This window comes from Athene cunicularia, assembly GCF_003259725.1.
Source record: "Athene cunicularia isolate RWA chromosome 1 unlocalized genomic scaffold, athCun1 chr1_part1, whole genome shotgun sequence".
Taxonomy (NCBI): Eukaryota; Metazoa; Chordata; class Aves; order Strigiformes; family Strigidae; genus Athene; species Athene cunicularia.
The window spans coordinates 84,126,451-84,151,528 of record NW_020799091.1 but is presented as its reverse complement, the minus strand read 5'-3'; the positions used below and the strand labels follow the sequence as shown (position 1 = coordinate 84,151,528).

General features: G+C 39.3%; 1 long non-coding RNA gene across 1 annotated transcript; it reads left to right on the top strand.

Annotated features, from left to right (window-relative positions):
• Positions 1-1,412: 1,412 nt before the first annotated feature.
• On the top strand, positions 1,413-4,823 carry LOC113480387. The gene is made up of 3 exons (XR_003398474.1): positions 1,413-1,611; positions 3,654-3,748; positions 4,689-4,823. It is a non-coding gene; the product is annotated as an uncharacterized LOC113480387 (long non-coding RNA).
• Positions 4,824-25,078: the final 20,255 nt, after the last annotated feature.

The following is a 25,078-nucleotide window of genomic DNA, read 5'->3' as shown; positions in this document are numbered from 1 at the left end:
TCTCTGCAGGGCTGCGCTCAATCCACTCATCGCCCAGCCTGTATTAGTGCTTGGGATTGCCCTGACCCATGCACAGGACCATGCACTTTGCCTTGTTGGACTTCATGAGGTTTGCATGGTCCCACCTCTCAAGCCTGTCCCGGTCCCTCTGGATGCCATTCCTTCCCTCCAGTGTGTCGACTGCACCACACAGCTTGGTGTCACTGTCAAACTTGCTGAGGGTGCACTCAGTCCCACTGTCCAGTAGCCAGCAAAGATGTTAAAGAGTGCTGGTCCCAACACTGATGCCTGAGAAATGCCACTTGTCACTGCTCTCTTGGACATCGAGCAGTTGACCGCATGTCCAGTAATTTCGCATGCTCAGTTCCCTGAGCAAAACCTCAGGACATGGCCCAATCATCTGCCAGTGTACCTTCACAAACTGGAAGGGAGAAGGACTAACAGCAGAATCACACAAATGGTGGCATTCAGAGAGCCACTGAGGAAATTACGTGGGAGAGGAGACAATAGAAAGACTCAGAGACCCTTATTGACCAGGAAGATGTGGCAGATCGATCTACAGACAGAAAGGATAATCCACAGAAACATGCAAAAGAGGACAGGGAAGAGACCATCTACTAGAGGAAGGAGGACTGTGGAGCACATCAGCTGCTTTGAGGAGCAATGAGAAAGAGTGCAACTGGGAAATGGGGTAGCCGGAGAGGAGAGAAGAACCACTCACCTGGTAAAGGGAGCAGATACATCACCTAGAGTCAGGAGCGACTACTGATTGCTGCAACAGGGGAGGTTTAGACTGGACATTAGGAAGTATTTCTTTACCAAACGAGTGGTCAAACACTGAAACAGGCTTTCTAGAGAGTTGGTCGATGTCCCATGCCTGTCAGTGTGCAAGAGGCATTTGGACAATGCCCTTAACATGCTTTAACTTTTGGTCAGCCCTGAATTTGTCAGGCAGTTGGACTAGATGATAGTTATAGGTCCCTTTCAACTGAAATAGCATGTTCTTTTCTAAGTATGTTTAGACTGGATGTCAAGAATGTTTCTAATGAAGAGAGGGGTGTCTGGAATGTGCTCCCCAAAAGTGTTTTCATCACAACAATCCCCAATAACAAGGAATGAGGTTTAAAAGGCATCTTGATCAAGTGTAAGTGGATGTATTTATAAGTCTGTGTTCAGTTTATCTTGTGATTTGCGTGTGATTTGGTACCTGATGTGGGTACTAAAAAAACCCCAAAGCATAATGATTCAACAATAAAGACTTTGTTAAGTGGCTGTTTTCTTCATAAATTATAACAGTAGCAAATACAGACCAAAGAATAACATGTAGTTTCATTCAAAAATGCTGATTGTTTTCTGTGATTTTCATAACATTTTTACTTTTTAATTTTAAGGGTTTGAGGTATAGAAGAAAAGAAAAATTTTCCTGAAAGTTTGAAGTTTCAACCTATTTTTACTGTTTGCAAATAAAGATTAAACTTTTGAAATGTGCTGACAAGAAATAACAGTGAGAGAAAACAACTTTGCCTTTTTCCCTACTCTATTTCCTCTAAACACAACTAAGAGAAAACCTAGTAGCCTGCTGTGTTTGCCTGAGGAACTGAAGACCTCACAGTTAAGTTTTAATTCCTACAGAAAGGAGACTTGGCTGGAGTTTTCTGTGACTAGGCCTGTGTCTTAGGCACCCAGTTGTTTTAATGTTCTCATGATTTTGCTTTCTCTAGAAATTGCATCCAATATCAGATATATGTGTTAAGTGGACGATGTTGTTTTAGTCAGCAGAAGAATAATATTTTAATTAAAAAAAAAAAAAAGATAGGAGACTGTGGACAAAAAAGTCATTTGTAGGATAGCACACAATACCTATAAACTTTAAAACTTCCTACCTTAAAACTGGGAATTTAGACCTAAGTGAAACGGAGGACATTTGTATTTAGTCCCTGCCCAAGCAGTGGAGTATGGAGGAGCATGGAGTCCTGAAAAACATAAAGCATTTTTAAAACTTTATTAGCATTTAAAAAAACCCCTCTCCTAAACACACCTGAGTTTTTAAATTTTAATTTACTCTTTGCAGAAAAAAATGAGGTGAGAGAAGCATAAAAAATGGAAACGCAGAAATTTAAGAGTCATCTGTTAAACAGTTTGATTAAAAATTTGAAGATAAGATTTAGAACTTTGGCATTTAAATATCCAGCTCCTTCTGGTATCTTTTGCAGAAGGAAGTGCTGGATGTGGGTATAAAATGAGGATAAAATATGATATTAATTTTCACTGGAGTAGCAAATATTCTACAGTAGTTTCAGGTCATTAATCTATCTTCCAGCTAAGGGGACTGCATTAATAGCTTATGGGATTTACAGGGCAAGCATCAATTTAATGGTTCACCCTAAGTTTGGGGAAAATAGGAAAGGGCAGGATACTGGAGGATACATTATATCTTGGTGCATTAAAATCAGTGACAAAACTTTCTTGGCCTAAAATGGCCTCAAGATAGTTTCTAATTCCAGTGCTGCTGGTTCACATTAATTTCCTGTCTGCAAAATGGAAGGAACCATATTTACCTGACAAGTGGTAAAACTGACTGTAACCCTCATGGCTCTGTCTCAGATAGGAAAATAACTTGAATTAATGTTAATCTTTACTTGCCTAATTGGAGACGGATGAGGTGGGGGTTGGTTCCTTGCTGTTGGAGATAGGGGATACCTTTGTACATGGTGAGAGGAGTACATTACGCAGTTTGCAGCTCATTCATGAAGAAGGCTCAGGACAAGAACCAGAAAAAAAATCTTATAATATTATAGCTGCAATAGTATCTTCACGGGTGAGAGTCATGCTAGTACAGCACCTATAAATCAGTGTTGGTGCAGTGCGTCATCAGGTATGCAACCTTTTTTAAGGTGATAATTCCCATAATTTGGGTATTGACCTTGTTCTATGTTGAACAGACTTGTAATCTGTGGTTTTTTGAATGATCCCCACAGGTGGGACATTTCTAATGTGAAGTCAAGCTGTGAGACACCTCTGAGTGTGCTGGGAAGATGGGATTATAAATATTCATTGATTTTGCAACCTTGGGCTATGAATGTTTCAAATTTTATAAGCTAAGCAGAACTGGGCCTAGTCAGAGAAATAAAAAAAAACCTCACAACTTTGGTAAATCCAGGTAATAAATGAAGCGGAATGGGAAAGAAAATGAGAGTTTTTCTGCTAGGCTGATTTTGAACCAACATGCTAATTTGATTTGGAGAAGTACATAAGCACAATATAAAATCTAATCAATTATGACAAAACCAAGTCAGGCCAGATTTCCCTTCTCTTGGAATACAGTAACTGCTTTGTGGTCCATTTTTATCACTGAAGAATGAACCACCATGAGCTATAGATTCGGTCATCTCACAGTTTACCTCCCAGGTCTGAGGAACAAGCATGGGCACTGTCGGGTACCTCCATGCTGTCCCATCCTTCCCAAATTGAGACCCAGACCACAGGCCATGGGAAATATGATCAGAGAAGTGACAACATCATGGGCCTGCAGAAAATTCTGTCTCAAATTGTGTAGAATGCCACTAGGAGTTTCTTTCAATCACATGTCTGACAAGCAAGGGATGAAGGGCAGTAGGAGCTCATTTTGTTTCTTTCCTACTTGATTTGTCCAGGTTCAGAAGAAGGACTCATTAGCACTTGGCATCTGCCTGTGCTCTGCAATAAGATATGGCAAAGTCCAATTCTCAAGCCTTCATCCTGAGATCAGGTACAAATGTGTTTGGTTTTTTTTGTTTGTTTCTTGAAGAGTAGCTTTGCAGATAAATTATCTCTATGGAAACTATAATCTTATATGCCTCCCCCTGACCACTGAGGGATTTCCTGGGTTTATGTAACAGAAATTCAACATGAACCCCTGCTGCCCCTGGGTTCATGGCATCACCCTGCCAGGGTCTGAAAATCATAACTCTGTGCAGCTCACAGTGTAATGGTTTTCCCACTGGGTTGATACTCATGCAGTGTCCCTTGTGTCACAGGTGAATCTCCTCTCTACACTAATGACTATTGAGGACCCTTCCTCCTCACCCTCTCTCTCTTTTGTGTTGTATGTGAGTTGGTTTTGGGTTTGTTTTATTTTGTTTTGTTTTTTAAACCAGGAAAAACTCTAATATAAAAAAAAATCATCATGTTTTCCAAAAATGATATCACTGTTTCCAGGCAGCCGTGGAGTTCATCTTTAAAGTGCAAAAAACCCCAGAGCTCATGACCTCAAAGTCTCTCCTTGTTTGTGATTTGTTAAGCAGTATGAATTCAGTTGAGAAATTGGGGATGGTTGCCTCAAGGGCAACTGGCAGGAGGGAATTCTCAGGATCCGTAATGGTGGAACACAGTAGCATGAGACATAAAAATGTGTTGAAAATGTAGATCTACTTCTATGTTAAGTCTTCTGCTAATGCCTTTTTTTCCTCTCTAGATGAGATCTTGGTGTTGCTGAGGAAAAGCAAAAAAAGAATATTACAATTAAGCAGATGAAAATCTGATAATCCTAGAGGACCTATTTTGTTATAAGATTATGGGCTTGTGTAAATTAGTGTGTATTTTATAATGACCAGAGCATAAGAGTGCCTAGATATGTACATCTGGGACAACCAAGGCAGGAGCTGAGTCTGGGTCTCCTCCTTCTGTCCCTTTCTTGCTATTTCTTTTAGAGAAACAGGATTTTACTGAAATCTCCTGGAGTGTATCCTACTGTCACCTGCAGTTCAAGTTCCATCATACTTAACTGTTTCAAGGACTTACCCCCACACCTTACTTGAGACAGGATCCTCAGGATTATCACTGTGAGACACAGGGGGTCATTCTTTTATTTCTGCTACTATTAAGAATATTCTGGTTTATTCCCAGTGTGACAGTTGGACTATTTATGAAGTTGCAGTGTAAAAACAAATCAGTGAGATGTTGCAAGTTATAAAAACAATCCTTTTAACAATTTTTGGGTTTATCATGAACCTAAAAGGAGGGGGAAAATGTTTTAAACTACTTTCCCTGCAGGGCAGGCAATGATGCTGGACCATCTCCTTTTTGACGTGATAAGCCCAAAGCATAATATTTCTGCAAGATAATTTCCTGGTGTTTGTGGCTCTTTAACAGGGTTTAAGGAGACACCTTCTTCCAAAGAAATGTACTGTGTAGTTGCACAAAGTACAAATCAAGTGGAAAAATGGTTAAAGACACGAAAATATTTTCCCCCAGGATCTGGCCTGCAGTTCCCCCCCCCCGCCCTTCCCATCCCCCAAAGTTTATATGATGACTCATATGCATTTACATTCCTTGTGCTTCACATGGCATCTGCTGCTACACATTTGTTGCAGGATCTTGTCTTTGAACAGCTGGTGACAACCCACTTCCTCTTGCTTTCTTCAGCAGAGATTTTTCAATTGTTTCTTGTTGTTTTGATGTGAGACCCAGTGTTGGAAAAACAAGCCCATTTACCCTGATTAGAACCAGGCATTTAAGCACTTGCCAATTAACAACCCATTTGTTATTTTTCTAAGGACCCAGGAAATACTTTCCCTTTCTTTACTTTCCCTTTCTTCAGATGTGATTCCACATTAGCAGGACAAAATCAAGCACTTCTTATATAAAATGTTATTAATATTTCCCTTGTTCTCCCCTTTGCCCTACAGAGTTGGAGATGAGGGAATCCTTTGCCTTCTTCCAGCTAATTGTAATTAGCTTGATGTCATGATAACCCTGCTGCCTCCTTACATGTAACAAAACTGCCACTAATGATGAGTGCTATGGATGTGACCTTCAGAAAAGCAAACAGGAGAACATCAGGCTCATGTTAGCAATAATACAAAAAGTTATTAGTTTTAGTTACTTGGTGCCAATTCTACTAACAGGCATTAAGAAAAAATAATTCAATGTGCATGTGTTTTTAGCAAAATTAGGAAGAGTCTGGTTTATACTAGTCAAGTACATTCAGTGAAATAGAAATCTTTCAGGGATTTGATCTCAACTATCTCTATGAAATCATACACTATGTTCTTACACTTTTGGAAAAAGTATGTACTGAAAATGGAGCTTAATGCTTAGCTACTGTTTTTTCTTTTTGTTCTCTCATTCAACACATCTAGATCGCCTTGCCAGGGACCACTTTTATTACACAAATATTTTAAGGAAATACTAAACCTTCAAGTGAGACCATCTTGTTTCCATTTTTTGAAAATACAGTTACTTATCTCAGACAACTCCAGTAGTAGTTACCTGAAAACTGCATATAATCATATCAGACCTAAAGGCAATAAAGCTAAGGGCTCTTTTGCTTTAAAATGCTTGCTATGTTTATTACTGATTTGATGGCTATACCATTCTGCAGGAATTTTCCATGGATTTTTTTCCCCCCTTTTCATAATTCAAGTTGAATTTACAATCTTTATTGTTTAGACTGTACTGTACTTTTTATACCCTCAGTAATATCTGCTCATATCTTCACCTATACATTGCCTGTCCCTTAAAACACATGTATTCTTATGGCACATGGCTATTGAGGTGTTCTGCCCCTCTCTGCAGAGGTATCTTTGACAACCATTGCATATTCTGAGTTGATTTTTCCCTTGTAAATGCTACAGAGCACCTGACTACACAGGAAGGGGGTTTCCTGGGGGGTCACACTTGCTTCCTACCATTGCTGAATATGTTGATTGGCCCTCTCTGATAAACAGTTCAGCTTATTAAATACTGAATAAGCACATATATTTACTGAATAGTTGCCAAATTTGTTTTTTATTTGTTTGTTTCCTGTGACAAGGGAGGATTTCAAATCACTTTTCTGCTCAGGGGAAATTGAAAACAGGACCTATTTTTGGTTCTCATTTGACTTCCCAAGATGGATCAGTTGAAACCTGTTACAACACTAATTTACTTAAAGATGTGTTATGTGCACTTCGCTAAAATGCTGAGGGGAAAAAGCTTTGCTGTTGCAGTTGTTTGGCCTGAAGCCAAGATTCCCAGTGAAGCTGCATGAAGAAGACAGAAGAGAATTATCCACATATTTTTATGCATGCAGCATTATTGAACTGATTGGGTTGTGAACCTGTACCCTTCTTAAAATATATTTAAAAATATATTAGGGGTCTATAAATGTGTTGAAGGTGTATCCTTTCTCTGTAGCTGTGCAAATCAGGACTGATTCATCACCTGGATGAATCTGGTCCCCAGACTTTATGTCAAAACAAAATATTATTGCTTTATAGTCAGAGATGAAAGGTTTCTCATTTCCTGAAATGCAGTGCAAGTGCTAAAAGCCTCAAAGTTGTGGGGTGTTTGTTTTTGGTTTTTTTTGTGTGTTTTTTTTTTTTTTTTCAAAAAAGCATAAAGGTTAGTTACACATAACTGTTGGATAATTCTTACTGTATTAGCTGTAATTTCCACTTCAGCATAGCTTTGGTTTAGTGCTCCACAGCTGAATGCATAACATCTCTCAGTACCTGGGGCAGTATTGGTAACAATTTACAGTATGGCAACCTGTGTTTTGCCTGCTCTATGAATAGCTGTATCATTTGTCATGTATTTGAAAAGACTGCCTGTTCAACACAGCTGATGACAAATTTTGTTGAGATAGATTTGTCCTCTAGTGCACAGACTGGCTCTTTTTTTTTCCACTGCCATGTTACTCACCACAGGCTAACCCTTTCGTGCCCTTTCCATTCTCTGAGAGAAGACAGATCTGCAGATAATTGGATATTCAGCAGCTGTGTTTCAGTTATCATATTATTTGAAGAATCTGGTGCTCTACTTGATGTTTCTCACATAGTTCTCTTGATTATTGGCTATTGCATATGTGGGGTGAATTTGTTTCCTTCTCCTTTTCTCTCTGCCTGAATTTGATTTCAGAAAGCAATCCCAGATAAAAGAGATTTCAGAATCCTGATCATGTGATGCTGTTGCTGCCTGTGTTGCTGCAAGTGGCAACATAAAGTATATTTTACCTTACACTATATGAAATGCCAAGACCAGAATACATTATTTTTATTGTGATACGATTTTTTTTGGTGAGCTTTTCCAGAACAGGCATATCTGAGAGCCACGATAGTTGTATTCAGTAAGGATTTATAATATTTAATTGCAAGAGTTCTGCATATATTTACATAATGTATTGGAGGCTTTTGCAGTGAGTAAACAACTCAGGGCACATACGACAACATCTCACTTCCTCTCTCTCCTGTCAATTATCCCTGAGTCATCCCACTTGCTTAAGCTTCTGGTCAATAAAACAAATTTCAAAGCAGAATCTTGTATCAGCTTAGATACTAACTTCATTGCATGCCTGTAGAAAGTGCATATTTTTTCATCATCCTTTTCTCCTAATGTAATTGTTCTGATTTTTTCTACAGAGGGATCTTAATGCACGTTCAATGTGATTTCAGCTAAAGAATTTCTGCACGTCCTTGGTTTCTGTCAGCATGCACTTTATTTCTGTGTGTGTAATGCTGCAGAAGAATTGTTAGTTTCAAATTTGTACAATTTGCAAAAATCATCAGATGCAGAAGGGGCAAAGTTTATAATAGAAGTTTGATAAGATGGATAGACCTTCATTATGGAGAATAAGAGAAAACATTTCATCATGAGTTCTGGAGCTTATTGAGTACTCTTACTTATTTTATTGCTAATTTCAGTAGCACTATGGTGTCCTTTGAGTCCTAGGCAGTGTCAGTTATTATCAAATTGAGAATTTCCATCACTTCTCATATTTGGTTTTGATGTTAGGCAAAATTAGGCAAAATGTTGAAGTGTCAAAGTTCCATTAAACTGGAACAGAAATGTTTTATATTTTCAACAAAATATTTTTACATTCCTGAAATGGAAGAGTTTTGCTTTGCAAATTCCTGTAGCCTAAAGAGAGTTACAGTACTGGTCCTTATTCAATTTCATGGTTCCCAGCTGCTACTACAGTTCCCAAATTAAACTATAGGATTCTCATACTATACCATATGGAAGAAATACATTCTGAGAGATACAGTGCATTACAGCTGGAGTCCTTTAGAGATCCCTACCCAGCCAAGAGCAGGGCCTGGAATTAAAAAGTAAACAGTGCAATGTAAACACATGGAAGTATAGGGAAATACAATGTATAATACAAACATTTGGATTTTCCATGTTTTCCAGTAGTTGCTAATAGGCTAATAGGCTCTACTCTATTTCCAGATATGTGGAATGCTATGAAATAATTACTCCATTATAGATAAAAACTTCAAGGGATCAGAGGTTTTTTCCTTTGTTTTGGAGAATACCACACTAGAGAATGTTAAAATGGGTGTACGCTCTTTTATTTCACAAATATGTCTTCTGAGCATGGAAAGCAATAGTTTAGTACAGATTCTAGGGAGAAACATACTGCATCACAGTGGCTCACTGCAGAAAAACATGCTGACCAAATACTAGTGAAATTTTTCAATGACAAATTGTCCTGAGTGCAGAGCTGGGTTTGCAGGCAAGTAGGCAGAGTAGTTGCCCGGGTTTTCCACAGACTAGATCAAGTAGTGCTACAATTTATCCTGTGCAGGTGAAAGATGAGAAGAGGCCCAGCCTTAGCCTTTTTTGAAGAAATTCCTGGGTCTAATGCCAATCCCTGAGCACAGTCAATAGTTCCCAAGAGACTATGTACAAAATTCATAAAATCATTTAGATTGGAAAAGACTTTAAGATCTTTGAGTCCAACTGTATTTGGACACTGCATACTATACATTGGAACTGGTTTCAGTTTAACTCCAACTCCAATGGTGGCTGACAGATTTAGGGGGAAAAAATAAGGGCAGGAGAATGGGACTAAATAAGAGAGAGTTAGATGTTCTTTATAATTTCTCTATGGATATCCCAGATAAAATATGGTGTGTCTGGTACACCCAAAACTTGCATCTAACACATAAATAAAAGATAATGCCAGGTCTTTTTATTTCACTTGATTTTCTTTTTTTCTCCCAAATAATCTTGTTATTATTTAGAAACATGAAAGAGAAGCTAAATAAGCCTCAGTTTCTGTTGGCCAAAAATACTTTGAATCCTTCAAAGGGAAGCATACATCTGGACACAAGAAACTGCAGATGGTGTTTCATTTTCTTCTTCAAACATATTCTGGTGAAAGGCCTGATGACCTTTTGTGAAAGATGGCTTCCTGAGAATAGGGTGAATTTCCCTTCTGTTCTTTCCTCTCTCTGGAGATCAGTCTGTCTTCTGTCTGTAGAGAGTAAATCACTCATATCATACCGCCTTGGATTGAAGAACCCAACTAGCCCCTCAGCTCTTTGACTTTTTCTTCTCCACCAGCTGCACATCATATGCTTTGATGGGCAAACTGACCCACCAAAGCCAAGGTTTAGACACCTATAAGTACTTAGGATTGTAGTTGTAATGCAAACTATTTTATAGGTGGATGCAAAGTGATAGGAAAAATAATCTCCTGAATTACATTATATCAAGAACAATTCATCAGGTAAAACTAGAACATTCTGGGAATTCACATACAAACAAAAAGTTCAAATACAGACTTCATGTTTACTCTTAAACATGCAGAGCTTTGACTATTTCAGCATAGATAAGTGTGTACACAATTTTGGTTTAAGCATTAAAAAGTAATGATCTGATCTTTCACTCCCCATACTGCTATTTGTTCCACATCAGCAGCCTCATAACAGATTCACTGGCCCCTAAGCTACAAACTGTCACAAGCAAGAGACAAATGCTTAGAGAGCTTTTCCTCTGTTTGATCCTTGTAATCAACTTTATTTCCTCTACAGAATTCCAATTATCCCATTAAACAATGAGTCAGGATGCTTATATTGATACAGGTGCCTTAATTGGTTAATTTATACTCATTCCAGCCTCAGCTAAGAATTCATTTCCCTGAGGCTTCCTTAGATAACCGGAGTTCCTCCTAAGCTGTAATGGTAATTCCTAGCAGGTATAGTACTTAAGCAGAGCATTTAGACCTACACAAGCAACCCTCACCACACACTAATCCATGTTTAGCCATACATATACATGCTGTTGAGCTTTTATTTGCTTCTACGTTGTAATTTCTAACCTATTTGGTTTTAACGATAAGGCTATGATTGTACAACACTGACTGTATGCTTTTAAAAACAATTTGCAAGTAAAAATTCCTACTAATACTGCTTATTTTAGTAGAAATTCAAAGCAATTAAACATTTATTAGGTGCCCGCATATTCAGCTGCAGTCTATCATATATACATTTATTTGCATATGCTGTCTGGTGAGTGACATCATTTTTGTTATTGACTTATAAGGATGTAAAATAAAAACCAGATTTTTTACTGAACTGTCTTTAACTCTGCGTCAACCAAAATAGCTCACGAAACGTGTAACAACTTTCACTCACACAAGCTGGGCGATTTTAAAATCAAGGTGAAGAGAAGGGCAAGTGCTAGTCTGTGAGCTGTAAGACTCGTTCTCACCATGGCAAGAAAATAGGAAATCGAGTCCTGTAAATCATCAGAGAAACCAGACAGAACTACAGGTACATTTGCTGTGAAATCAGTTTTTCAGGGCCCGACAAACCCACTAGTGAACTCCCAGGATTATTATTTTTCCAAACTTACATCCTGATGAATGTCATGAGCAGGAGCTTCTGCTATAGTTCCTAGAAGGAAATTTCCGAAGGAGCTGTGGAAGTATTAAGTGCCCCACTCAAGAGACTGTAACAGTTCCTTAACTTCATTTCTAGTTTAACTTACCTCACCTATTTAATTTATTTCCCTCTGCTAAATTAAGAACTCACCTTCTCCCCTCCTTATACTGCTATATCAGTTTTCAGGCAGGAACGGCTGTAGAAGGTGGCAGTGTCATCTCTGGTTCATAGACATAGTACTGTACTTGTAAAGGCAGAAGTCTGTAGAGAGCAAGCACAAGCCTGCATCTTTTGAGTTGCAGACTAACATCCAGAATGTGGGATGATTCTGCTTTTCTGTTCATCGGAATTTATCTCTGTTTATCCTTTCAGAAGATACATTCAGTTCATATAAAGTAAATTAAACAAGCAGTTTCTGCCAGTGGTCACGTACAAAACCTATTTTGCATCCTCTCTGTTGTGGATCAACTGTGTGACCTGATACCTCCTTGAAATGTGCTAAAAGGTTCATATGCATATCATTTTAAATGATACAAAAATATAGTTTGACTAGAAAACCCCCGTTCACTCCAACATGATAGTGGTAACTGCAGATGATACATTCCAGCAAAGCATCTTTTTATACGCACAAGCTAACAGGGAAAATTTGTCAGTGGCTTAGTCACCATTCAGCTGAATCACCAATCTCTTTAAAAATAGCATGGTTGTGGGGAGGGTGTCCATCTCCCCTGTAGTAAATTAGATTAAATGCAATACAACAGGTACTCTGCAGAGATATATTTTGGGATAGGAAAGAAATCTTTTTCTCTTTGTGGGCATTAGCTAATATTTTATGTTGCTCATGTAGCATCTTTGATAGACTAGAGTGCCAATTGCTGCTATGCAGCAGTATGAAATAATGTCATTTCCAAATGTGCCATCTTCAGGGACACTGATTCTGGAAATGATCACAAAAACAGTGAGGCTTCTCCTCCCAGGCATAACTGAACTGTATAAAACAAGTTCCTGTTTACAAAAAGTGTAATTTCCACAAGAGAATAATACCTGTATTTAGGACACCTGTCTTAGAGAAAGAACCACCTAAGGTAGTGACTTAGTCCCCAGATTAAGCTGCCCTTTCACCCAGGTTCCCCAAAGACAGCAGCTGAAGCACCCAGACTCGAGCATAGAAAAATTCCTGAAGGACACAAATACGTTTTGCAATTCTGCTTCCTAAGAATTTCAGCCAGGATCCATTCCCTTTTCCCAAAAGATCCACCAAGATGTTAATTCTGTGTTTCTGCAGATGTATGTGGTAGTACCTGATATTTTGATTCCTTACATACAGTGTGTACCTTTAACGTCTTTCATGAAAAATGTGTTAAGAAAGAGGGTAGAGGAAAATAGATGAGCCAGTCTCGGTTACTTGATGACCTATCCAAGCTTTCATCTCAATGTCAAAATGCAGCCATTCTGAAAGTCAGAGCCGAGTAAATTCCAACAGGTTCAGCATATTCACCAGGGATATCAGAATCTGTGAATTATTGACTCTCCTCACTGATTGTGTTTGAAAATGTGGGGGAAAAAAAAAAAAAAAGGACAGAAGCTTTTCGTATCTCTGGGACTTTTACAGAGTTTCTTCCCTGATTTCTCTAGTATCTACAAAAATATGATTACAGACTGAAGGTTTTTCCCCTCAGACGGGACACTTCTTGGATCTCTCTTTGTTTTCATAGAAGATGGAGAAATTTTATTTCTGCTAAGTGTAAAGATGCTTTTTTGCTTATAGATCCATATTCATTTTCTGCTGTCAGGAGCAGACTTCAAGATATCATGAACTGGTTTTGTGGCATCACAGGCTTGAATTGCTGACCTTGCAATGACACTGCTTGTGAGATTTCCAGATCAGTTTTATGTCACTGGGAAACTGATTGCTGTGAAAAAGTTTCCAAACATTTGAGTCTCCACTGAAAGCAGCTTCAAGCCTCTTGAAGTTTACTCATTAATTGCTAGGATTTGCTTTATAACATCTACAGCTAGGAAGAAACATCCAAGATGTTCTGGGAATTTGAGTTCATTCAGCTTGCAAAAGCCACTGAAACAATTTTATACTTCTACATAAGTGTTATCGCTACATATGTTCTGTCAGAACTGGAATAAACCCAGCAGAGCCATGCACTTTCCAGATAAGAAGGGAATGTCCTTTAATGTTACAGCAAGCTCACAAGCCACAAAAGTTTTTCCATATTTAGACAGGCTGTTTCCAGACTGAGGGTTTTTGTAAAGGAGTCTGTGCTGGAAAATACTGGGGAGTCTGCAGTGAAGAAGCCGGGAGTTGGAGAGATCTTAGATAACAGTAAACTAATCCTACCCTTTATTTTTCTTGGGTTTATGCTGGATCTGTCCCAAGGTACCCATCACAAGCTGATAGGTCAGGTGAGCAAGCATGGTGCAGAGAGAGCTGGGCGAGGAGTACCAGTGAGAGAGAGCTTGGCAGGAATGTGATTGAGAGAGGCTGGGTTGCAATGCTAGGGGTGGTAACATGGTTGTGTTTCCTGAACATGCACAGTTTAATTTTCAGGGTCTGAATACTTTTAAGCACTTGCGTTGGATGGAACAGTACACATCTTTTTTATTCAGCTGTGTTTTAATGGTTCTATTAGCACTTACCAAATTTTGTACATTGTTCATTTCAAATATTTGCATCCCACCCTATTGACTCTTTTACAGCTTCTGTAATACATGCTGGGTGTGTATCAGTACCAGGTATTCCACTGAAATTACAGGTGATCACATCATATGCATTATTTGAAATGTATCGTCTTCTCATGTGCCGTAAATTTTGAACTTTGGATGCGTGCTTTAGCAACAGAGGGATTATTAGGAGAATATGATGTGGAATATTCATAAATATACATGCAGAAATTGCACTTCCTGTGTTCATGAATTGTTTTCATTCTCGAGGACTCCATCAGTTGCTAAAATTCCTCAGGGATGGGAAGTACACAGAGAACTCCCTGGACTATTAATTATTCATTCATTTTGAATAAGGAAACAATAATCTTCAAACTCAGTTTGATTCACTGTTTAAAAAAGGAAAGCTGAGAAAGCCTTTCCTGATGCTGGAAGTAAATAGCATAAGAAAAACTTCCTGGAAGACTGTACATCCTTTCCACATGTTCTGAGCGGTGTGGGTTAAAAAGGTTTGTACCAGCACTGGGAGACAGCCACCACAGCAGAATTATCGACTCACTGCTCTCCACAGTTGTTGTCCAGATGTGGCCTCAGTAGAAATGTCGCAAACAAAATTACAATATATTTGTGAAGGTCTGAATAGACTGACATTTGCCTTCTGAGACCATGAAAAGGAATGGTGGTACTGCTGTTGCTAGGCCCATGCAGGAAGGAAGCTGGAGTGCTTGTTCAACTGACTGTCTCCTCCATTATCCAGCTGTCCTCTAGTGCAACCACGAAGTTGTAGGGGACCCTCACTGTGACCAACTCAAGGTCAGCCCTACCAAGGCATCTCATTAGGGGTCTAACTGCCATACATTTCAAGGGGCAGTACACCTAAACCAGCACAGCAGTCCTGGGCTTCAGTGAGTTTGAGGTTTAGCTTCTTTTTCAGCCCACAGCATCTAACAAGAATCTGGTAGCCAGTAGTCTTGTAAGTGTCCATAAAATACTGCAAATAACTATCACTGCTCAGAAAAACTTCCAGAAGATGCACATAAGGAGAGCATTAATGTTTTGAGCCTGAATGAGTAGTGGTTTCTGGAGCAAAACAATCTATAATTCAGAGCACTTTTTTCCCTATGCAGAAAGTTATAAGACATAAAGAAAGGTTTCTGGTGGGTATAATTCCCACTTCAGGTGGGGCTTTAGACAGTACAAAAGACAAAGATAAGGCTGTCCAGAATCTGCCTTAATGGTTCCATTATTTCTGAGTCTGTCTGGATAGGCATATGTGAGATTTATCTGCCAACCATGAAGAAAGTTTTGATAGTAGTCTAAGATTTCTACATGTCAGGCAGTCTGCACCAAAATAGAGAGGGTCCAACTCCATTTCATCTGCCTTTTGCAAATCAGAGCATCAGTATGGGTAAAGCAGAGTGTCATTTTAGAGGTTACCACTATCATGTTGGAGTGAACGGGGGTTTTCCAGTCAAGAGCCAGCTTGTTAACCGGAACTGGTCTAATTGGTCAATTCCATATGCTAAAAGGAAAAAGTTAAAATCTGGAAAGTGCTACAATTTATCTCCAAAGATGGGGATGCTGTACTTGCTTGCACTTTCTGCCCATGGTAGAGCATGTTGTGATTGCAATAGGACCACCTACTTGGTACAGAAATCGGTGTTCAGAGGTGGAAGCTTTTTCTCCAGTGGCAAGACAGATGGGACCTAGAAGTGAGAATTATTCTCAGTCTTCTCAAGAAAAGGCTCCCTTTATCTCTCCCTCCAAGGTGATCAGCATTATCATCTGGTCTGAGAGCCCTTTTGTGACAGAGCAGTGCAAAAGGAGCAAAGCATGACTGAGAGATACATGCAGTACAGTGCTTTTCGGAGCTTACTTTTAGACTGGAAATAATGTTGGTTTTGATCTTCCTTGACAGCTGTTTTCACAGGCACACAGGATGGACATTGCCATTTTACCTGTCCATTCAACCTTGTTTACAAAATCAAGGATTCATTTAAATGTACCAAGACTGTAGATTGTAGCTTTCTTCCCAGTTCCTTTTTTGACTCAGCTAAGAAAATTTTCCAGTAACTAACTGATTTTCACAAAATATGACATTTGCTTTGCTGTACACAGGGGAAATGGGTTTTTGGGATAGAGCAGATTTCCTGCGATTCACTTACCTGTGTAGTGGGCCCCTGAAGAAGACATGGTAACTAGGAGATAGTGGTTTCGAGCCAAATCAAGGTGGAGAAGGACCACAAGCCTTGGCTGTAGAGACCCATATGTTAGCATGAGTAACCGATAAATAACCTGAGCCCATCCCATGACTGTCCTTAGCTTGTTCCTGTGGAGATGTATAGGAGTATACTGCTCTCAGACAGCTTGGTGACTGCTGGACCAATTTGACTGGTAAACTGTAGCAAAGATGCCTGTGTGTGGGTCCCAAGCAGTACGTGGACAACACCATCATATACATACTTTGTCTTATCTTGAGATGAAGCACAATGTCTACATGAGCAATCCTTTACCTGTCAGCAGAAATCATAAATAGAATTGTTTACTTCTAAGAAATACCTGTAAAAGCTCTACACACCACAATGATGATGAACCTGGCCACAGATGAGTTATGTGCACTGTGTCGTGATCCTTGTGAAGGGGCTCATCCGGTGCTGTGATAGCTGTGGCTCTCAGCATCAGCAGGGAGGTAAGATTGCTATTACCTTTTGTAATGCATCTGTTAGCATCAGCAGTACTGTCACTTTTTCTGTTATTGCTGTCACCTTTTATAGTACATCTATTCTTTATACAATAAGCTAGTTATGCCTTTCTTATTCAGATCTCAAAAGAACCAGCACCTCCTTGGTGCAAAACAAGCTTCTGGGAGGTCCTTCTATTTTCAGCATCCTCTTGGTTTAGTAAAAATCCAGTGGTGAGCTACATGTTATGGTAGTAGAGCATACTTTGCTTCTGATATTCTGAAATTCTAGAGGTTACTGATACATCCTTTGTCAGCTTTCTTTACTGGCTGAGAATGGTTGTTCTCATGGTTTCTATGCATAGCTGACTTATCTTTGCATGTTTCCCTTCAGTGTTTTGGGATTGCATCAAAATGCACTTTTTCTTATGCAGAAAAGCCAGACATTTTACAACTCCTTGAACTAAGTGTGATGTGCTATCTGAGCCTAGCCTGTTAGCAGCGACAAAACTTTGAGTCCCTGGGTGGTAAAGAGGGCAGAGGGAAGAGATCAGGGTGTACACTCTCCAAATTCTGGACTACCTGCTAATTCTGCTTAAATCTGAGTAGCATGGAGACCATTTTGGCTAAGGTGCGTGACCCATAGGTCTAACAGATGATTAAAAACTAGCCACAAATGGCCAAGGCATCAGGAGCTGCAGCTGCCTTCCTGTTCCTGGACCATATCCATGTTCCTGTGGCTCTACAGGGTGAGCAGAGATGAAGCTGGGGAGTCCCTGTGCCAGGTGAGGATACATTCACCCAGGAGGGATTACTTCAACCTGGTTATACCTTCAAGCTAGGGCTGCTCTTGTTTGGCTGACCAGGTCAAAGCAGCTGGAAAAGGGCCTGGTCTGAATGTGCAGCAGTAGCAAAATAGCTAATCAAAGACAGGGAGAGAGAACACTCCTTGGAGAATCAGGGCAGGTATGTTTGTTGTAACCCCTTGTTAATGAAGCTACCAGTGCTGTAAATGGCAAAGGCAAAATGAGACTCGGGCAGAGCAGTAGAAAACCAGAGGACAAACACATTTTAAACCTTTTCCCACTATCTCAGTAGACAGCTTTGATCCTTTCACAGAGACCAATGGGGGAAAGAAATTACACCAGAGAGGCAGAAAATCCATTTCATCCTCCTCTTTCCTCTTTTCTAATGTCCTCTCCAATACAGATATGGCAAAGGTACAGAATAACAGCAGAAAAAATACAGACAGTATTTGAGAGAAAAAGGGAATGCATTGAATGCTACCTGCTCTCTATCCCTCTTCAGATAAAAAGTAATGGGTCTCACTGCACATATTTTAATATCAGGAATTCAAGTTTTAAGTTGAAAACTGTGATTTCACTGAAATTTTGGGATAAGTTTAAGGCAAGCCATATATAGTCTTTCAAAGACTGTCCTATTCAAATACCACAGAAGAGTGCCTTAACAAAAGAGATGTTCTATCAAGGGAAAGCCAATGAGAGATCATAAAATGAAGGATAAAATATGTCTCAATACAAAATTAATAGAAATGTAAAGATTCTCAAATTCTCTAGAGAAACAAGGGGAAGAGCCTCAGATGAGACACTTAAAGAAAAAAATTGTACCTAGTAATCTTGACAGAATGGTAACTGCAGTTATGTCCATGCAAGAAAAGCTAACTTTAAGTTAGAGCTTTTCTATCCATCCTTTCTCCCGAGCTGCTCTAGGGTTGTCATCACATGGTCACTAGCTGTCATTGATACGATAGCTTCTCAGAGACTTTGCCAATACTGGTGATATTTGGAAACTTCACTTTTCAAAGGGTGAGGTTGACACCACAGAAGAAACACCTCCTGAACTCTGAGTTTAGACAACCCCTACAGCTCACAGGGATCAGAAACAGCAGCACAGAGTTTTGCAGAGGAATGGGCATGGTGGAGGCAACCATATGCATCACACAGATCGGTGTGGTTGGACGTCAAGCCACAGTTTATCAGCAGCTTCCTCAAAAGCAGCCCAGGAGCTGCTGGTTAATCTGCAGCATGTTTCTTTAAAGGCAATGTTTTTCTTACATTGCAGTTTATTAACAAAGTCTTTTGCTTATCTCTACCTGGCTTCAGCCATCTGAGATCCAAACCAGTGGACCCTATTTTTAGGCTCTTCAAACCTCTCTGTTGTGGAGTGCCCCTAAGACAGTGGTGTGCTTCAGCATTTTAGGAGTTTGCTGTGCTTAACTAAAGGTCCCAATTCATTAGAGATTTAAGTAGAAGTGGGTGGTAGTTTTCTATTGTATCGAGGTGAATGGACAGCACTAAATATATCACACGGTTTAGATGTGTCTGAAAACCAAAAAAGAGTAGACCTTCTAATCTTTGAAATCAGTGTAGTAGCCAGCTGCTAGAATGAGTCACTTAGTTGCTAGATTTGTTTTTTTTCTAGTGTATGTGTACAGATTCCTAGTACTTCCATTCTACATACCAGTTATGTAGAGGAATCCTACTTTACAGTGTATCTGAAGAACAGTGGAATATATAAATGGCTCACAATTTTTTTTACAGATAGGTTCCAATTTCATGAAACTTGCACTAGTACCAAGGCCTAATCCAAAGTCGATTTGAGGCTGTGAGAAAGGCACCTGTGGGGTGACTCATGTTTTTTGTTGCTAAAGATTACTCTTGAAGGCTGCTTTAAAGAGTTGATGACCATCCATGTATTTATCTCTCTCAGTCTGAGGGTATAACTAAGGATTGCAGGCAGAGAAGCCACGAGAGTAGTTGTCTGTGTGCTAAACCCAGGACTGAAAGCACCAGGAACCCAAGCAGACCTGGAAACAACACAGTGATGAAAAGAAGGGTTTACTAATTCAGCCAGTGTCACACAAGCAGAGCTCTGCTCTTCCTGACCTCAGCAGATAATTTTACATGGCACGGAGCTGCAGCGGTTGGATTTGGGCCAGAACCTGTCAAGTATGGGGAAATTCTGACACCTCTTCTTGTGCTTTAGAACAAAGATCTGCTAAAAGATCTATTGTATTTCTTTAGTAAGTCAGTGGGTTTTTTCTTACTAAGTTAATCGTGTTATCAAACTAGGCATGCCTATATAAAATATCACAAGATGGAATTTTCTTCAAATACTGTATGAACACAAACACATAATGCAAAAGTCACAAAGGTGTATTTTCAACAAGAGTTTTGCTTAGGGTTTTTTTGTTTTGCAATTATGTTTTTCCCTAGTGAATGTGCTCCATAGTTCTTCTCAATGGTGATAGCTGGTTGCATTAATTTATACGTATCAAAAAGAAATACATGGAGGGTCTTCTTAATCAGCTGTACAAAGGTACCTGCTGCTAGTCTTGATTTGATAATTGAGAGAAAGAAGCCACATTATTAGATCTCTATAGGAAGCCAAAATAGATACAAAATTCACTGAAACAAAATGCCATGACCTGAAGAGAAGCAGAATGTAATATTAGCGAGAGAGGACTTGAGTCTATGTGAATCTGTATCAAGTTACCACGATCAGCAGCTACATGCTGATTTATATTGCCTCAAGACGTAGAACCTAGCTGTTAATGAAAGAATATCTAATTCTGACACCTCTTTTCTCTAACCAAACCAGAGCCTCAACCCTGTCCACTCACCTAACATCTCACCAAACAGATCCCCGTATTCTCATCTTCTTTCCCTTGCTCATCCCAGACACTCAGCCTGCCGAGCCCTTCTCACTCCCTCATCCCCAAAGCATACACTCCAGCACCTCATGGGTTCTTCTTCACTGCAATCTTTACCTTCCCTGTTGCTCAAGGTCCCTGTGGGACACCTGCAGCAGCACCACCATAGCTCAGGGAGACGTTGTGCCTTCATCATGGGGACCATGACACAAAATTATTGTCTGTTCCTCTCTTGTCTCATTACCCTTCCTGCACTTCGTACCTCATGTAAAAGACAATGAAGTTCCATGGGTTTTTTTCAAATTTCAGCAAAAACGTTCAAATAGGACTAAGCTCAGGGACTTGGACTGTCATCTTTACTACAGCAGAGTTTACCAATACCCCTGGTGTTACAAGAATATAACAAATATGTTACACTGAGAACCACTGAGCTGGAGTTGGAGCACCATCTGTCTCTAAAAGATTCAGGTTAGCAGTTTGCTCTCCCTTCCTCTGCTCCCAATAACCTGTGCTCTTTGGGTGAAACAGTGGATGCTAATGAGCCTGCAAAGCCTTCCTGAGTATGGGACCCCAAAGCAGTACAGGAGTTTCATGTGTCAAATGCCCACTATGGCAACCTGTCAAACTTGATGCCACTTTGATACTATAGTTAGCTCATATATCATTTACAGCCATTCCTGCCTTAGGTCTCAAGGCAAGACAGCTTTATTATCAAGGTGACAGAGCCAGAGTCACAACTAACATCTTGGACCTCCACACCAGTGGTCCCTGGCTTGAGGGAGAAACTGGGCTGTGAATAACAAGGTATCCAAACAATTGGTGACTCACTGAAAGTCTGTGGTCCAAGGTATCGACAGGTTGCCAACCATTTTATCATGTAGGGGCAAGATAAAAACAAAACCAGAGAATGTTGTTGATTTTTAAAGGTCATTATACTTAGACTTCAGCGTCACTGTGGGTGGAATCCTCTGGATTTTCACAGAGATTTCACCGAGAAAAGGATAAATAAAAAATGTGGATTAGCTGCTCTTAATATAAAATACATATAAATTAGTGTTCTGAATACAGGTAAAACTAGTCTATCATGGTCCAAGCTTAACTACATATTCTTCTTTGTATTTCCAATTTTGAATTAGCCTGAACTTCTAAACATATTTCATCAGTGGAACACCAAATCTATGGAAGTATTTGCTTGTGCATTTTATTGTCTTCACCTGGAAGATGGTGTCAGATAAATTTGTACAGTGGGATTACCGGAAAGCAACCAATGAACCACATGTGCTTGTAGTTGATCATCTGTATAGAGGAAGGTGGGAGAGCTCCAGGAGTTAACAGTTGTTTCTGAAAGTCATGCTTTCTTTTTATTTCCAGTCTGGGCAGATGATAGGTTCCGCCTTGCTGTCCTACTGATCTCTTACAATTGACAAAATAACATTCAACTGGTTAAAAAAATGCTATTCATCATATACATGAATACAGATAATTTCCCTGGGGTTTTCATTTGACACAAACCAGATCTAACAAAAAAATTAAATTTTCCTTAATGCAAATGAATTATAGTATGTTCATGGTGCTGCAACTCACAGAAGAAATGGAAAATTACAATCTAACTAAAAAGACTCAGAACCCACGGGAGATCTGTAGGTCCCTGAGCTTGAGATGGTTAGCTGGAATAACTTAACCTTCAGGTGGGTTTTCCCATACCTGACAGCAGCTGTCTCATTTCTTATTCCTCTTCTCTCTACTACATATTACTCACAGATGTTATCCCACCACCTTTTTAATAAGCTCTTTAGACAATACTACATTTTCCCTTTCTATGTCTTGTTCTGTTGAATTACTCAGTCAAGAACATTTATTAATCAACTATATTTTCTACCTTGTGCTCCACAGGTTTAAACATTAATTTTTGCTTAACACACTCTCTCTTTGAAGAGTAACATGAATAAAGCAAGTCTGCTACATTTTAGGCAGATAGTCCAGATCATCTATTAGATATCTCTACACTGGTCGTATTTTGCTTTTCTTTCCAGACTTGAAGCAGAATCATTAACATCATCTCCTAAAATATGGGCAAAAATAAGACTAGATACTGACTCCAAACTGACATAAGCCACTGCTTCTTCCATACTGAGAAATTCCTCATATTTGCAGAAAGTTTTGCAGCTCCTTTGGCACAGGAGAATTGAGCTTAAAACTCAAGCCTCCCTCGTTGTCATTGCATTGTGCAGAATATCTGCTCATTGCAGTTGTGGAGCTGCTTTCAGTAAAGGTGAGAAAAGCCTTTGTCTATCTTCATACTTCCAAGCCTTGGATAAATCCCTGTCACTGAAACTGAGATACAGAAAAGTAATGTGCAAGCTTACACTATGCAGCTGCAAGGACCACTCTAGTACAGTCATCAGGTTTCTTTCTTTATGTTTCTTTGAGACTTTTGCAATTTCCTTATGTCTTCACTGCCTTGCATAAATAGAATTTTATCACCAGAATAACTGATGAAGAGCCCTTCTAGGGTTATCTTGACTTAATTTAGCAAAAAATGGCTGGATCTCTTGTTACAGAGAAACTCAGCATTCCCTGAAACACATTTTTCTATAGCCCTCTAATTTATGGCAAACCTAATTTCAAAGTTACCAGAATAGTGCATTCTTATTGGCTCTTGTAGTGTGTAGACTCTTTTTTTTTTTAAAAAAAATATTTAAAATTTTAGAATTCCTTTTCTTTCTTGGGAACTTGTAATTCTGAAACTCAAACTGGAAGACCTTTTACCTAGATGTCCAGCAGAAACAGTTGTTACTGAATAGAATAACCTGCACAGGCTTATCGCTTTGCCTTGCCTTTTTTTTTTTTTTAAATCCTCATGAGCTTGTATCACCATGCTGAAGATGAAAAGTGGAATTCAGGAAGAGAAAAGTGGTTTTCTGTTTTTCTTTCAGAGAACACACAACTTCTTAGGAAAATGTACAGTAGTTGAACATGATATAAAATTTCCTAGAAAATTATATTTGTGTAGCTCCCAAAGAGGACTCTTCCTTCTGCATCACTTCCTCATGACTAAGTAACTGTATGCCATTGAAAGTACACATCAAAGGACTTGGTCTCAGCCTGGTTTTCTGAAGGAAAAAGTTTATGCCATAGTGGTTCATATGCACGTGTCCTGCCCATCCTTAGTAACTTTGCAGCCTCCAGTTACTCAGTGACATCTGACAGAGCAGTGGAGTACTCAGATTAATTCTGACAAACTTCATGAAGGTCCCTATGGGAGAGAGATCTGTTCTGAGGGAGAGAACTTCAGATGTCCACTAAGGCTGAATGATCTGTGGAGGGGATGGTCAGGTACTCTAATGCATGTCTCCTCTTTCTTACCTCTTCCTCTGACTGTCCCCTCCTCCTCTCGTAGACCTCCTTGTGTCTAATAAGTGGTAATAAGTCTAATAAGCTTCACACTTCAGCCTTGACATAACACAACTGAAATCTTTGTCCGCCACAAGATGCAAAGTAATTGAAACCCAGACTTCCTGGTGTCTGACTGGAAACATGGGGTCTTCAGAACTTCTCAGCAAATTTTGCCTTGCCTTGCCTTTTAATTTGTTAGGTTTTGTTTGGTTGGGTTTTTTTTTTTTGTGTGGGTTTTGTTTTGTTTTGTTTTGTTTTGTTTTTGTTTTGTTTTGTTTTTTTTTGTCTTGGCCATTCTGTGTTTATGGTATTTTCCTCCTTAATCCTCCTAAGATTTAGGATTAAAACTCAGTTCCCACAGTAGGTGAAGAAGTTTGCTGAATTAATCTGTTGTTGCTTGGATTCCTGAAGTGAGTTCTTTCACTACTGAATGCCTAGGAATTACTGAAACTTCAGTGGAGACTGTTAATGAGAGACTGGAAGTCCACTGATTAATTAATGTATTGTAATCTCTTTCACTTGCTTTTAGTTCTATACCACTGCCTCGGGGGGACATATCTCTTAGGTTGTCTGGCAGCAGTCTCATTATTCACAGAAATAGGCAATAACTTCTTCAGATAAAATCTTTTCATTGATCTTAAAAGAGAAATTTTAACTTTGAGCTTTTTATTTACTTTTGTGGCTATCTTTCTGTGTCACAGTTGCAACACTCGGACCCTGAGGTCTACTCTAAAAGGTCATACCACTTTGTGCTATGCATCATTAGGACTTGCAGGTTGAATACACTTGGGTCAGGAACTGCACAGCTGTGAAACTAAAACAACAGCAAATATTGAAGTTGATGTCATTCCTCCCTAGCAGTCACTTCAGAGTAAAAGCACACAATGCCATTTTGATTCCAGAGGGTCAGGTTTCAGATACTTTTCACAAAACCCACAATTCTAATTTATAACCTACAGTCACTAGAGGTCAGATCCATACACACTTCTAAATGTTCAGTTTACACCCAGTACTTCAGCTTGAAAT